Genomic DNA, 15,445 nt, shown 5'->3' with positions numbered 1-15,445 from the left:
TAACTGTTATGAAAGCAACTTCACTATCAAATGTGGCAATGCATACAGTTATGCTCGTTTGTGTCTGCGAGTGTGAGCAATTGCAAAAGCACAACTTGTGGCATCTCATAAAGGATATGAATGCAAGTATTGAAACAGTATATTGATACGAACCGAACTAAATAAATATTATACAGTTGCGAATGTGCATTTGACTTCAAATGGATTGCATGATGCAAGTGTGTGTGTGCGGCATTTATTTTGCGGCTGCCAGCGGCAGCAATAACATTGTAAATATCCACAGAAATAATAAAATATCAATGAAAGCAAAAAACATGAAAAAACGTAAACATCGGTTGAACCGAAACTAATACTTTTCACAAATGAAAAAGTTTCCGAACAAAAACTTGATTTTGATAAGCAGACATGCTATAACGATCCACTCTGAACAATTTCTTCGGATTTTGTACCATTGCTTTAGAGAATAACCCGTGCCAAGTTTCTTGAAGATATCTCGTTAAATGAAAATTGTTTCCATATAAACACTTGATACCAAACATTCGGTTTGTATGGCAGCTATAAGCTATAGTGGTCCGATATCAGCGGTTCCGTCAAATGAGCAGTTTCTTTGGGAGAATAGGATGAGTGCAAAATTTCAGATCGATATCGAGGGTACTGTGGGACTATTTCGCGCATATGCGAACACGGACATGGCTAACTCGATTCAGTTCGTCACCCTAATCATTTATATAACTATATATTTTATATCTGGTCTCGGACGTTTCCTTCTGGGTGTTTCAAACTTAGTATTAAACTTAATATACCCTGTTCAGGGTATAAAAAGAGAAAAAATTAAATATTAAACAAGCAGCTGCTGAGGTAGGGAGACGTCGCTCTGCACACCCACATATATGCTCGTGTGTGTGGACGAGTGCGGGTACAAGCGTATGTTTGGCTGTGAGCTGATGCGACTTGAGGAGTATATGCGCTGCCGCGTTTGCCAGGCGAGCAACAGCCAGTTCAAGTAGATGTAAATAGGGAAAGTTTTGCACTTGAGCGCCGATGACAGCATTGAGCTGTGGGGCCATAACGACAACAGCGTCAACAATTGTTGCTGCGGTTTCACTCAACATATTTCGAGCGTTTAGCATTTTGCCTGTCAAAAGGAAGTTATAGAATTTCAATTTGGATAGCTCGCTTACATCACTCAACGCCAGCGAACTGTGATGTTTTTACATTGCAAAATGAGTTTTCGCACTATAATATCGTGCGTGGTATGTGCTTGTGTGCGTGCGTGCATGAACATCTCTGCGAAAATGATTGGACCAAGTGATGTATTTTTACGCTATTGGAATATCAGAAAAATTGCTCTACTGTAATGTTGCAATGGGACAGCTGTCTTTTGTCTACACTAGCTTATTGCTATATGATCAATGCTCGTGTTTTAATGATCGTCATCAACACACGATGTACAATTCACGACGCGTTAGAAACATGGAACTAAAGGTTTTTCATCTTCGGTATAGATATGTGGATCCCATTAATTTTTGAAATATTATATAACAACAAAATGTAGCCAAGCAGATACTGATGGAAAGCAGAGTTGGAGTATATGGTTCTGCCTTAGAACATGCTCAATGGATTACATTCATATATTTATATATACCATAAATACATCGTAAGAAGTGTGATTCTTATTGTAGGACTGTCTGACCCATTGGGAGTACATTTTACATGCATGCCTGGAGTACTCGCGCTTTTTGGTGGGCTCAGCAGGGGTTGCTGGGGTGTATGAGCAACCTTCCATACCTGTAACCAAACACATACAAATGCGTGTATGTGTGTATGCGCCCGTGCACATCGAATATACTTAAAACTTGCTGCTGCATTCATACGCACACAGCCGCGCTGTATGGCGTGCATTAATGAAAGTTTCAATTTATTTGCTGAAAACATTAAATGAGTAATATACAAAAACATAAAATAAAGCTCATAAAAGCACTTTGATATGCGGCATGTGGAGATGGTGATGCCGATGTCGAAATGAGTTGGCCAATCGCTTTTATCAGCGTTGCAGGTTGGAAGTTTTTAAATGACGTTGGCACCAAATATGCAACTTTGCAATTCAGCAATACACAAGGCAGCGTCACAGTTCAGTGTAAGCGCTTTTGTTTAAAGAAAAATATATAGGACATTAAGTAGGTGCAGGCAGAGTTGATTACTTTTCGCTATTTCCACTCTTAACTCTTTACTTTCATTTGTTTTATTGCGAGCAAAATGAGAAATGAGTGAACGAGTGAACGAATGAATGACTAAAAGGGGCAAAGCGATAATATTTTATGCGCCTTCATTTGTAGTTATATGCACCCCGCCATTGTACATTGCAATGAACGTCGGGCGCTTATAGGCCATCAAGACGAATGATGAATTGTGAAATGCGAAATGTGAAATGCGAAATGAAAAAGTGTAGTGCAAAAGTACCGTGATGAAAATGGAGTGCTGTGGAATTTATGTCAGCAGCGCAAAAGCAAAATTTAACAGCTTAATTGTTGCTGCATTGCTCGTAAGAGCCACTGCTGCATTATTAAGCGTGAAAAAAGCGGCGATTTGGTAAGTTCCAAATATTTGCATAGCGTTTAAAGGCACATTATGAGTAATGCCATTATCTAAAGGTATAGCTAAACGTAATTGCGGAAAAGAAGTATCAAAACTAATGACGAGCCACCACTAATTTGCAGTACTAAGCCCATAACGCTAACAAAAATTAAATAAAGACGGATGAAATTGTTTGAACAATGAGAGCATATTTCGGAATTAACGATTATTTCCGCAAAAACAATAAGTTTATGTGCGTAATTACTTAACACACTATGGATACTCATTCATAGAGTATTTCTCCATTGTTTTTCATACAAAAATAGTACTTAGCTTTTCAAAAAACATAAAAACAACATTAAACTTTTAGCTAGCGTATTTTAATGATAAATCATTTTCAATCATACTTACAACTCAGTTTTCGTTTTTGTAATCGTCCAGACCGAGACTCTAAATCACTTTTGTAGATGTGATGGAAGGAAAAAAGGGAAGGAAAAAAGTTAGTCATTAAGTCAAATCAGGACTATACCAAATGTTCATCAATACCGAAAATAGATGTAAATTCTTCTACGTGGTTTTTAAGTAAAATAAGTAAGGAAGGGCTAAATTCAGGTGCAACCGAACATTTTTTACTCCTGCAACTTACAAAGATCAAAGCCGGTTAAATACCTTCAGGTCTTGTCAAAATATTATATTAAGAAATGTAGCGAAAATGTTTAACTTCATTGTTTGACGTAATGGTGAATGCAGTTCAAACAAATTTAGTAACATATTAACTGATTTTGAAGATCAGAGTTTTATTGCTATATTTAACTTCCCGTCAGCGAAAATTATACTAAAGTCATTGTGGGAATGAAAATAAAAGGGCTGATTGCATTAATTTTTGACATTTCTCAGATTACTTGAGAAATTATTTTCAAGCAATTTTATAAATATAAAATGGAATATCAGTTATATGTGAGATATATAATTGAAATTCTGGGAAAATGCTCTTTGGAAAATATATCCCTCAGTCCCCATATACCCCATATATCGGCCAATATGTGAGTTTTTTTAATTAAATTGAGTGAGCGTATTTTTCTCCTAACGTTGCATCTCTGTGCCTAAAATGAATAAAATTTTCCCAAGCCCTCATGTAACTAATATCAAAATTTTTAAATATCCGGTTGACTTTACTCCTTATGTATTGGTGATGGTATGTGAGGTACTTTAATGAGACTCATGGCTCATGGACTCATCTCGGCTGTTCTGTTAATAATATGAAGTAATGCCAAAAATAGATTGAATCGAGTCAATACTACCAATACCTTATAGATGGTAAGATTTCCAGACTTCCGGTTGGCTTTATATCGTATACTATATATTGGTTAATATGATAAGATATCTTACTAAAATTTCCTGAACGTGTTATATTAGATATATTCGTACTATAGTTTAATGTCCAAAATATGTGAAATTGGTGCACAAATTACCCAAACTCCTATATACTCCATATAATGGATTCAATAGCTCGTGCAATTAGCCCAGACATTTTTTGCCCCCAATATACCCTTTATAATTATCAAACTAATTTATTCCATGACCTATAATATAAGTTAATAACATAATATTTGATTGTAATCTATTCACGATTTCGTTGAATTCTTTCACAACTTTTTTAAAATCAAGCTTTGCCTAAACCCAAAGGTATTTCCCCGGATTTGATTCTGGCAAGTTGCAAAGGTATGAAATCTTCGGTTACACCCGAACTAAGCGCTTCCTTATTTGTTTCACTTAGTTTTTAAGACAGATCTTACTGTCGCATTGAATTATTTAACTTAGAAATGTTGTCCCCGCTACATATTTGCTATCGTGTCTATCTTTCACATAATAGTGTTCTTTTATTAAGTAGGTTTGGCGAATGGTATTACTCACCAATATCTAGTAAAAATTCCCATTTTGCACGCAATTTCGTTGACTGAACATTTGTAACACTAGTCTCCGTGATAAAGCAAAGAGAAATGGGTGTAGCACATAAAAAAAATTTCGAATATTTAAACTCCTATGATACAATGGTCGGCCTCCAAGTATATTTCTTTCATAAATAAGCTTTTAAAAAAATACTTAGTCATTCGAGAGCGAATTGCGTCTTATAGGTATTTCCGTGTGTCAATATCATCATTATTATCTATCTTCGATTCGCCAAGCATTACTCTCCAAGAAATGAAAAAGGATACAATCTTCAAACAAATTGTTTTGGTAGGACCACTATACCATATAGCTGCCATACATACTGACCGACTGACACATAATTGTCACAGGATTGCACATGTGAAGTGAATTTTAGCTTCGGTGCAGCCGAAGTTAACGTTTTTTGGTTTTACCATAGATTAGGCAATTTGGTTCAATGTCAATTCAATTTCAATATTCTCATAACGTCGCGTCAGTAAAATTTGGAAATGCCCGAAACTAGCCGGCAATCCGAATATCTTTACGAAATTAAGCAGACATGCTTCCATCATTGGTGGGATTTGGTGGAAAAATGTGTTCAAAACCGGCCAAGAAGTTTTCCCATATATTTACTATATTAGTAGAAACCCTCTTGCTGACTTTATCTCTTTGTTTTTTCTGTTTACAAGGACATATTAGCTACACTATTTATAGCTTGAGAACGGTTTAACCGATATGTCTGAAAATTGGTGGGGGGATAGCTTAGAACCAGGGGACGGACATAGGATACTTTTATCTCTTTACGTTAAAAGACAATACAATTCATAAACACAAAAACTATATTTCAAATCATAAGCATATGTTCAAAATTAATTTAAGAATCATTTGAATATTTAATTACTTCAAAACAAAAAAATAATAATATTAATAATAACAACACATAGCTACTGCAAGAGTACAGTAATTTTTGTATACATACAAGTACATAGGTATGGTTATGGATTATACTGATTGTTATTACTGAACAAGGCAGTGTTTTTAGGACGCACCATGTGGAATCGGTAAGAAATCGCATTGATAGTTGCATCTACAAAGCGTTGCGGCTACTTTGCTACATTATGGGCGAACGACGCAGAGGCACTCATAACAAGCCAAACGCAACATCTAACATAAAAAAATAGCGGAATAGATGTAGTGTTGATAAAAAGTTCAATTATATATTGAGACTGGGGCATAACAGCTCACAAATCTTGTCGAAGCATTTTACAGAACAATGCAATATTTAAACGGCAACAATGAAGTTTTCGGTGGTGCTGTCTTATCACTGTTTACAATTTCAATACAATTTCTAAATATTGGGAGTGGTAGAATAGAACTGCAACCAAATACGCAGTGCATGAAGTAAAAATTTATTGTTTTGACCATAACTGGCTTTATTAGCGACCAAAAATGTAGAAGTTGATGAAATTAATTTTCAGTGACAACACTTGTTGGCAGGATCAAATGTATCTAATCGAAAAGAAGTAGTATCAATAATTTTCAAATTTGGAAGTATTCCATGGGTCATATATACAAGTTTATAATTAATGTAATGTAACCTTAGCCACCGCAACGCGTGGAAGGGATCCTTCAGTAGTGTAATAAATATTTAAGAGTATTCCGATTGACCACTCTGTGTGCATGAGTTCTTAGTTTCAGGACTGCGGAACATATGGCAAATCTGTTTTTTAGGGAAGGCTTTAGAAAAGGGAAATACTTTAAATTATTACGGTATATTTGTTTTTGTCTAAGCGTCAGACATGCGACATGCTGCCTATTGGTGAGCTTACTCAAGTGTTATTCAATGACTTTTTTATTGAAGAAAATTAAATAATCATTGAAATACATATAAATAAGTACATGAAGACGTATAATAACTAAAGTCCACAAAACTACTTGCAAAGTCAGCAGCATTCATAGATTCGGACTGGATAGACAGACAGACACGTACGTATGAACAAATCGATGCTCACAATTGCTTGAAAGCGCTGCGAATTATTTTTACTTCACTGCATTTTAAAGATTTGTGCTTTTGCGAAATGTTCAAATAGCTTCTTGCTACAATTATCAATGATCCTTTATAAAAGTTATCTTATTCAATTCCCTTTCAAGTGAATACAATATTTCGCTTGCAGATCTCGGTGTGTTCCTTGTAAGGATAGTAAGAACTTGTGCTGCCAAAATAAATACGCGCGCTGGAAAATATCTGACAGTTAGCGATAGCGTGTGTATTATTGTTTGGCTTATATCTTCATTTTGTCGAATTGAGTTAGGATTGGCTACAGCACGAAAAATAATATTTCTTAGCGCTTGTGAGGCAACCGAGCCCGCCGAAGTGTGTTTAAAACTGAATACAAACCATAACTACTTGTAGTTCGGCTTAAGCTGAATAACTTCAATAAATGTGGTTCTTACCACAATTTTGAAAAAATATTTAATGTGAAAAGAATTCTATTATCAAGTAACACTATCGGACACGCATATTCTGTTCAAAGGAATCCATTTTCCTTCCCTTTGGCATATGTCCTTTGAACTTATAAATCACAAGGTCAGACAATTTTTAGTTATGAAACATCGAAACGTTCCATGTTTTGCATAAAATGAATTAACGAAAAACTGAAATTTAAACAACAATTATGATAAACTAACTCTTTTTAATTGAATATTGTATATAATAGTTTATCATGCTTTAAAAAAATATATATTAGGTAGTTTATAGATTTATCACTCATATGACAGGCACAACACTTTTACTTTTTTTCGATTTTTCATTATAACCTGGATAGGTTACTTCAAACCACTTACTTCAAAATTACAAACCAAACATTTTTTTGCCTGTTTGATGAAATTTTATGGAAGCTTCAAATTAAAATTTCCTTGAAGGGGGTAGCCGCGCAGTTGAAAGTTTTGAATAGGTAAAGTTAATGAGGAAGTTAAAATTGAATCCTTGAAAGAACATTTTATACTCTCGCAAGGTAAAGTTATATACGGAATTTTCGTATATATTTTAATTTAAAGTAGGAAGTATTGCATCCATTATTTAAAATCACAGGCAAGAAGATAGACTATAATTAGAAAGAGGTTTTTCGGAATTTCATTAAGATTTGTTACACATTGAGCGATAGATGCGGTATAAAGTCAACCGGAAGTTCGAAAATATTTATATTGGGTTGGCAACTAAGTAATTGCGAATTTAAAAAAAAAATCAAAGACAATTTTTTCATGGAATTAAATAACTTTATTCTGTAATGTATTGCCAATTTTGATCAATGACCTTTTGCCATCTTTCAGCCAGCATCATAATCCCACGTTCATAAAACTTCTGGTTTTTATTAGCAAAAAACTGAATCAGGTACGATTTGACATCATCATTATTATTGAAATTTCTACCATTCTAGGAGTTTTGTAAAGATCGAAACAAAAAGTAATCCGATGGTGCAAGATCAGGACTATATGATCCCACCAAACTGATAACAAAACCTTCTTTTGATGAATACCAGCTTTTGATGTAGTTTGAGCTGATTCACCAGGCCTGCTCCACGATCTTTTCTGCTCGATATTGTTGTAAACATCCCATTTTTCATCGCCAGTTATCATTCGTTTTAAAAATGGATAATTTTTATTACGTTTCTTTAGCAAATCGTAGCTGTTAATGCGTTGCGTTAATGCGTTTCTTTCAGTTCGTGAGGAACCCATGTATCGAGTTTTTGAACATAGCCAAGTTGTTTTAAGTGATTTTCAATGCATGTACCTTCTGCTCAAACATAAACGACTGGCTCAATAAAACAAAAACGGTTAATTATTCTTCAATATTTATTTTATCCCCTTCAAAATAGTCACCATTAGAGGCGATACACATATGCCACCTTTTTTTCCAATCTTCATAACACTTCTGGTAGGCCGCTTTAGGTATGGCTTTCAGTTCCTTCTTCGAATTCTCTTTTATGACTTCAATCGACTGAAAATGCTTTCCACGAAGCGGCAATTTGAGTGTAGGGAAAAGAAAAAAGTCACACGGTGCCATGTCGGGTGAATACGGTGCTTGCGGAACAATATTTACGTTGTTTTTGGTCAAATAATCGCGTACAAGACGAGACGTATGAGCTGGATTTTGGAACAAGTCGAGCAGACACACGTTTCATGCCCAAAACATCGTGAATAATGCTATGAGCGGATCCATTTGATATGTTGAGCTCACTAGCTATCTCTCTTTCAGTCACACGACGATTTTCCAACACAATTTTCTTTACTTTTTCGACGTTTTCTTCGTTTATTGACGTTGCTGGACGACGATCATGGGGCAAGTTCTCCAGCGATGTACGGCCGTCCTTGAACGACTTATGCCAATCAAAAATACGTGCACGTGATAGGCAAGACTCCCCATATGCCTTCTGCAACATTTTCATTGCGTCCGTCGCACTTATTCCATTGGAATAACAAAATTTCAAACAAACACTTTTTGCTCAACGTTAATTTCCATAGTAAAATTCGAAAAACACACTCGAGGTTGACTTGTTTATAGTGCCATAAAAAAAAAACTATGTGACAGATCGCGCTCAAATTTGACATGTAAATATATAACAGTCCTGCCAACCTAACCAAAAAAGTATGGCCATATGTCATGTCCTTGTCGAGTTATGGAAAAAGTCTCGTTTATATTTGAGCAGAAGGTATGTGATACCTGAAGCTTCTATTTAATCTCACGTGTTGTACTGTGACGATCCGAATCGATTATTGCTCTGATTAGGTCGTCAACAACTTCAACTGGACGACCAGAGCGTTTTTCATCATTGAGTGAAAAATCATTAGAACGAAATTTGGCAAACCAATTTTGACACTGCCGTTCTTTTATGCTTCGTCGCTTTTTCCCATCTTGTTGGCAAAGCTCGATTAATATTACGGTAAAACTATTCATCTTGTGATGCTATCCAAGAATCAAGCCAGTTTTCGATGTCGTCTTGTTAGTGTTACTGCTTCTGAGCCAGACCATGTGCCATCTAACGGAAAAAAATAATATTCGGACCGTGCAATATCTGATGAATATGGTGGGTGGGGTAGGAGTTCCCATTTAAGCGTTTCCAGGTAGGTTTTAACGGGTTAGGCAATGTGATGCCAAGCGGTGTCTTGCAGCAGAATCACTTTTTATCCAGCGTATGTAGTCGCTTTGAAATGGCTTGGCGGGTGAAGCAAGCTCTTCTTGCGTCTGAAACGGATCCTCATCGAGATTTTTGGCCTTCCTTCACACGGAGGGTCGTTAATATCGAAGGTGCCGTCTTTAAAGCGACGCAAACAATCACGGCATGTTGTTTCACTTGCGGCAGCACTTCCGTAAACTTTTTGCGGTTCTGGTTGTGCTTCAGCCACCGATTTCTTTGACTGAAAGAAGAAAATCAACTTTCTTGCAAATGAATATTATTTGGCAAAAAATCGAACATATTCGCACAACCAAAAGTATATGAGACATAGTCACAAAGTCACTACTGTGAAAACGCAGTTTCTTTTTTAAATTTCTAGGATAAGTTTATCACGTTTTGGATATATCAAAATCGATTACCACTAACTGCTGGAGCCATCTATTGATAACTGCGGGAATATAATTGCGCACCTAATGTTTTATTAGGTTATGTTATACGAGGTTTGTTCAAAATATATTTTTTATTTCGTAAGTAAGTGTTTATTTATTCATGAATATATATTTTGTCCCCTTCAAAGTAATCACCTCTAGATATGCACTTATGCCTTTATTTTCTAATCCTCAAAGCACTTAAAAAGTAATTTTTTGGGATCTTGTTCAGCTCGTCCCGTGATGCAGTTATTATTTCCTCAGTCGTAGCATAGCGGCGTCCTTTCATTGGCCTCTTTAGTTTTAGGAACAAGAAAAAGTCAGAGGCGGCCAGGTTTGGGGAATATAGTGGCTGCGACCCCATTAATGTGTTGTTTTTGGCCAAATATTCGCGCACAAGCAACGATGTGTGAGGAAAAGCGTTAATGGTGCAAAAGCCAATATTTGTTTTCTACAAATCCGAGCATTTTTGGCCGATTGCTTCATGCAAATTGCGCATAACTTGCAGGTAATATTCTTCATTGACCGTACGACCCTTGGCAAGAACTCATGATGTACGATGCCCCTGCAATCGAAGAGAACTGTGTGCAAAACCTTTACATTCATGCAAAAATTCAAAATTCGCGGTACTTTTTAAACAGACCTCGTAGGTCATGGACTTACTTAGTTTTATTCTTATATTTTACTTCGTGTCAGCTAAAAGTATATTAAAAACATCTTCAAATGTGATATATGTGATACAAACTCAAACGGAGAGGCTAAATTTAATATATTGAGATGATGTGAAAAACGTCAACCAGAGGATGGAAATTCAATATATAATATGTTTTAGGAAAATCATAACATATATATTCACCGCTAAACAATTAATAGCAATTAGCTGGAATGTTTGAAATCACTACACAGGGTATATTGGGGGCAGAGAAAGGGCTAGGTTTGTGGCATTAACTTTGGACATTGTTAAGGTATACTCGAGAATATGTTTTCAGACAATTTTATAAATAAATAGCTCACACACTGACCGACATATTCAGCATAAGGTTTGTAAAAATAACAAAAATCATTTTGTGAATATATGGAGATATGGGTAGTATTGACCCGATTTTATCTATTTTTTGCATTACTACAAGTATTGTATATATTGCTAATGGAGACACTGCTCCCTGAGTTTCACTCAGTTACCTCACAGACCATCACCAATCTATAAGGAGTAAAGTGAACCGGATGTTAGAAAATCCTGATATTAGTTATATGGGGGTTAGGATAAGTTTTCACCCGATTTTATCCATTAAAGGAACACAGATGCACCGTTATTAGAAAAACACGCTCCCACAATTTTATTAAGATAGCTCACATATTGGCTGAATATACGGTTTAAAGTCAGCCGGAAGTTCGTAATCTTTGGGGGCTAAGAGAAGTAATTACCATACCCAATCCACTTTTTACATACACACATATTATTATCAGGAAACGATTCTATCCGAATTATGTATCTCCTACATTGATTAATAATTTCGGTAAAAAGTCAACAACGGACACAGGGGTCCACATCTTCGGTATATTGGGGCTTGAACAGTTATGGCCCAATTGTGACAGGCACTCTTTTTGCAAGGTTTTATTTCAATATGTTCATTAGTGTTTGATTTGTATGCGTGGTTTTAATTCGATATCGCCCATTTTCGCACTGTTACATAAGCATGTCAGGTTAATGTTTCTTTCCAAATTTGGTTCGGTCTTGATCCCGAGATATGTGTTTTCACCTAATAATGCAATTTCTAATACCAAATAACAGTCTTGTATTATATCTTATTGTGGAGCTTAGTTATGGCAATTTATTGGTTTCCGATTAGTGGCGTTTTGTGGGCGTGGCAGGGTCCGCCCATCTACAATACCAACCTTATGATGGTGCAAGAAACATGCATACCAAATTTGAATAAGATTTCTTAATTTTTGATTTCAACTAGTCTCTTCATCGTGATCATTTATGTACATATAAAATATAATAAGAAAGTATATTTAATCAATTTGTATTAGTTTCCATTGTAAAGAAAATAGTATAAATAGATGAAAATAGGTTTCGTAAATACTATAATTTTATACACATCAAAAAAACTATAGTGGTATCAAAATACTGTCCGATTTCTATAAATTTAATCTGATCGACCATTGGAATATATATGACTGCAGTCTATTCATGATTTCTCAGAGTGAATAATAACGGTTTTTAGGTTTCTAATAAAAAATATATGAATGTATACTTTTTTTTGGATTACAAAGGCATAGGGAGTAAATGGAAAAGGATTAAAGGTTCGGGCACCCTGATCCGTCTGTTTGTATGTATGTATATACGCGAACTAGTCCCTCAGTTTTTGAGTTATCGATCTATAATTTTGTTTTGTCTGAAAGGCCGATATCGGATATATAACTATAAGATGTAGTTGCCATAAAAACAGATCGGTCCAAATTAAGTCCTCGTATGGAAAACTTTTTGATTTGACTAGTACACATTACATGTACAGTACATTTGACTATGTACACAAATTTCGAATGGATTTTTCTTTGTAGTAACGAGAAAATTGTTCAGATTGGACAACTATAGCATATAGCTGCTATACAAACTGGCCAACTCACAACAAATTCTTTTATGGAAATATTTTCCATTTGTCAAGATATCGCCACGAAATTTGACATGGTTTATTATGCAGGCAGCGCTACAATCTCCGAACATATTATTCAGATCGTTAACGTTATTCTTGTTTTTGACTGATGTTGACCGCTGAGTGTTGCAATAGTATTATTTTAAATTAAACATCAATTATCTAGAAATTCATAATGGCAGTGTAGTGAATTGTTGGAGAAAAACATCTGCAAAAAATTCTTGCAGCGCACCGGGAAGTAATTTTCATCGATTTACCCTTCCTCTCCCTCACTGATGGTATACAATGTAATGATGGTATAAATGTAGGGTAATACCATGGATGTGTGAAACTAAAATTTAATTCCCAAAATGTCCATTTAATGTAATTAATGTATTAATCAATATCTGTTTGTTTTCATAAATTATATATAGTTGTGTACATATGTACATCGAGTTCCAAAAGCAATTTTGCAACAAAAATGAACACTTCTTTTAATGACAGAATTTAGGTCATTTACCGTTGCAACAGTGCTACTCAATACGGATGAGTAAATTGGTGTGACCATACGCTAATGAGTGCATTTAAACTAACCTCAATAACTAATTTAGTTTAGTGTCCCCAGGACAGCTGACACCCCGCTTATTAGCGCTGGCCAGCGCTTATCTCTCGTGAATAATGCAGCGATCTCTTGAGTTCACATCGATGTTGGCCGGTCTCCAATATTAATGTGTTCATGTAACCATGCCAAAAACTCATGCACATACACACGGGCATCTGGTCACATAAGTGTGCATACATTTACCAGCAGGTAGTTAAGGGCCAAATTTGACTTGAACCAACGGCGCTCCGTAAATTGCTAGATCACAACGCTAACGGTAATGACGGTAATGGCATAATCATTGCAATATATTATATTACCATATTAGTGAAAATGTAGTTTGGCTGATGGAGAATTATGCGAATTGCGGTGAAACTGTAATTTATTTATTACACCCGCAAAAGACCCACGCTCGCACACATTTGCGATATTTGCAGGAGACCGTTGTAGCATACATACATATAATTGACCATATCTACATCACTGATAAAAAACAATTACAATGCATGTATGTGCCCATATGCGCCGGCTGGCAGACGCAGTTTTGCCAAAATATGGAATTCGACATGCAAAAGTCGTTCGCTTGCTCCTTCGCCTGCCATAATTTTACATGGCAGCATTGCAATTGAGGTTTTTGTTTTTGGATTTTTCCTAAAACTTATATACTAATATAAATAAATTGTGTGCTTTTAGAGTTACCTGAAATTTGTGATTTTACACATTCACTTCGTTGTCATTGCACCAAAGATGGTGTAAGTCTCGCCAGTTCTGAAATTATTTATTTTTAGGAAAATCAAGTCACAATTTGCAACGAGAGCAGATTCCGAAGAGTTTTAAAGAGATTTCTAGTTATTTATTATACTAATTATACGCGAGCTAGTTTCTTGAACTGAAATTTTGCTTATGACTTTTTCTCCCCAAGTAGCTACTCATTTGTCGAAACCGCCGATAATGGATCAGGTTCTGATAAGGAATCTTTCGTATTTGTGGAGGGTTACCAACCAAATTTAACGTCTGTTGACTACTGTAGCCCTTCCAATTGTTCGACTTTAGGCAAGTTATTAGCTTCAAAACAACGAAATGACCTGCCTGTCGTCTTGTCACCGTACTCCACATTTAGGCAATAAGTATAGAAATACATATATATTTTATTAACAAGAATAAAAACTATTTGACTAATTCAACGGAAAACAAGTAAAAACTGTTATGATGGTTCTAAATGAGAGAATATTGAAAAGTTTTATTGACACGTTTTGGGTGCAGTCGACAAGGATAAATGGAAAAAGTGGCAACGCTTTTTGTGGATATTATGTAAGTATGTACATCCGTTAAACAGTTTACGCTTGTGAACGGCTAAAATTAAACCGAATTACATACCATTTTTGCTAGCCGCAAGGGCGGCGACCACCTTCTGCGCTGCTGACATGTGCCAACGCCAGCACGTTTTTGGTCTCACAGGAGCGCTTGGTCTAAAAAGTAGTAGGTCAGGTTGCCATGAAACATTTGCGGTTGACATTTTTAATAAATGAATGATAAAGTAAAAATGCAATGGGGTAAATCTCCAGAAGGTAAGGTGGGGACTAAAGAGAATTTTTTTTACTTTTTACGTTTTTTAATAAAAAAAATATCTACGTGAAATCCAGTGGGTGAAAATGGAAGTTTCCGTTAAATCAATTCAAAGTTAGTTGCAGTTTTTGGCAAGCAATTCGTTGAAGATGCATGGACGTAGTGCAAATCGTTGCAGTGATTAATTACTATTACAAATTTTATGAATACGATGTTACACAAAATTTGCATATACCATAGACGAAGCAGATATAAGATTTAGCGGTGCAACTTTTTGAATTAAGTAAAATGTACTTGACAGAAATGATTTGAAAGATTTTTTGCAAGAAAATCTAATCAATTTTGTTGGTAGGATGTTGTGCTGTTTTGCAATAAATCATACTTTGAATATTTCTCTATATCTTTGTTATACATATGTACATATGTATATTAAGGCTTGGTTTGCTCTATAAAAGGTTCTCGCAGCTGTAAGATTGATACTTGATGAATTTTTTTGAGGGTTATGGTTATGACCAAAAACAAATTCCATTATCAGAG

The 15,445-nt window shown here is 35.5% G+C and overlaps 1 protein-coding gene across 5 annotated transcripts in view; it reads right to left on the bottom strand.

The window, feature by feature from the left end:
* The window catches only part of LOC106621288 (uncharacterized), a 186,277-nt gene that overhangs the window by 126,347 nt on the left and 44,485 nt on the right, over window positions 1–15,445 (bottom strand). For 4 of the 5 annotated variants that reach the window (XM_036363394.2, XM_036363411.2, XM_036363424.2 and 1 more), the window contains exon 3: window positions 2,986–3,032. The exons of the other annotated variant lie outside the window; for it this stretch is intronic. The gene's annotated coding sequence lies outside the window, so the exon portion shown is untranslated. The remainder of the gene's footprint in view (window positions 1–2,985; window positions 3,033–15,445) is intronic. 5 annotated transcript variants of the gene reach the window in all.

This window comes from Bactrocera oleae, chromosome 6 (genome assembly GCF_042242935.1).
Source record: "Bactrocera oleae isolate idBacOlea1 chromosome 6, idBacOlea1, whole genome shotgun sequence".
Classification (NCBI taxonomy): domain Eukaryota; kingdom Metazoa; phylum Arthropoda; class Insecta; order Diptera; family Tephritidae; genus Bactrocera; species Bactrocera oleae.
This window is presented reverse-complemented; position numbering and strand designations above follow the sequence as displayed.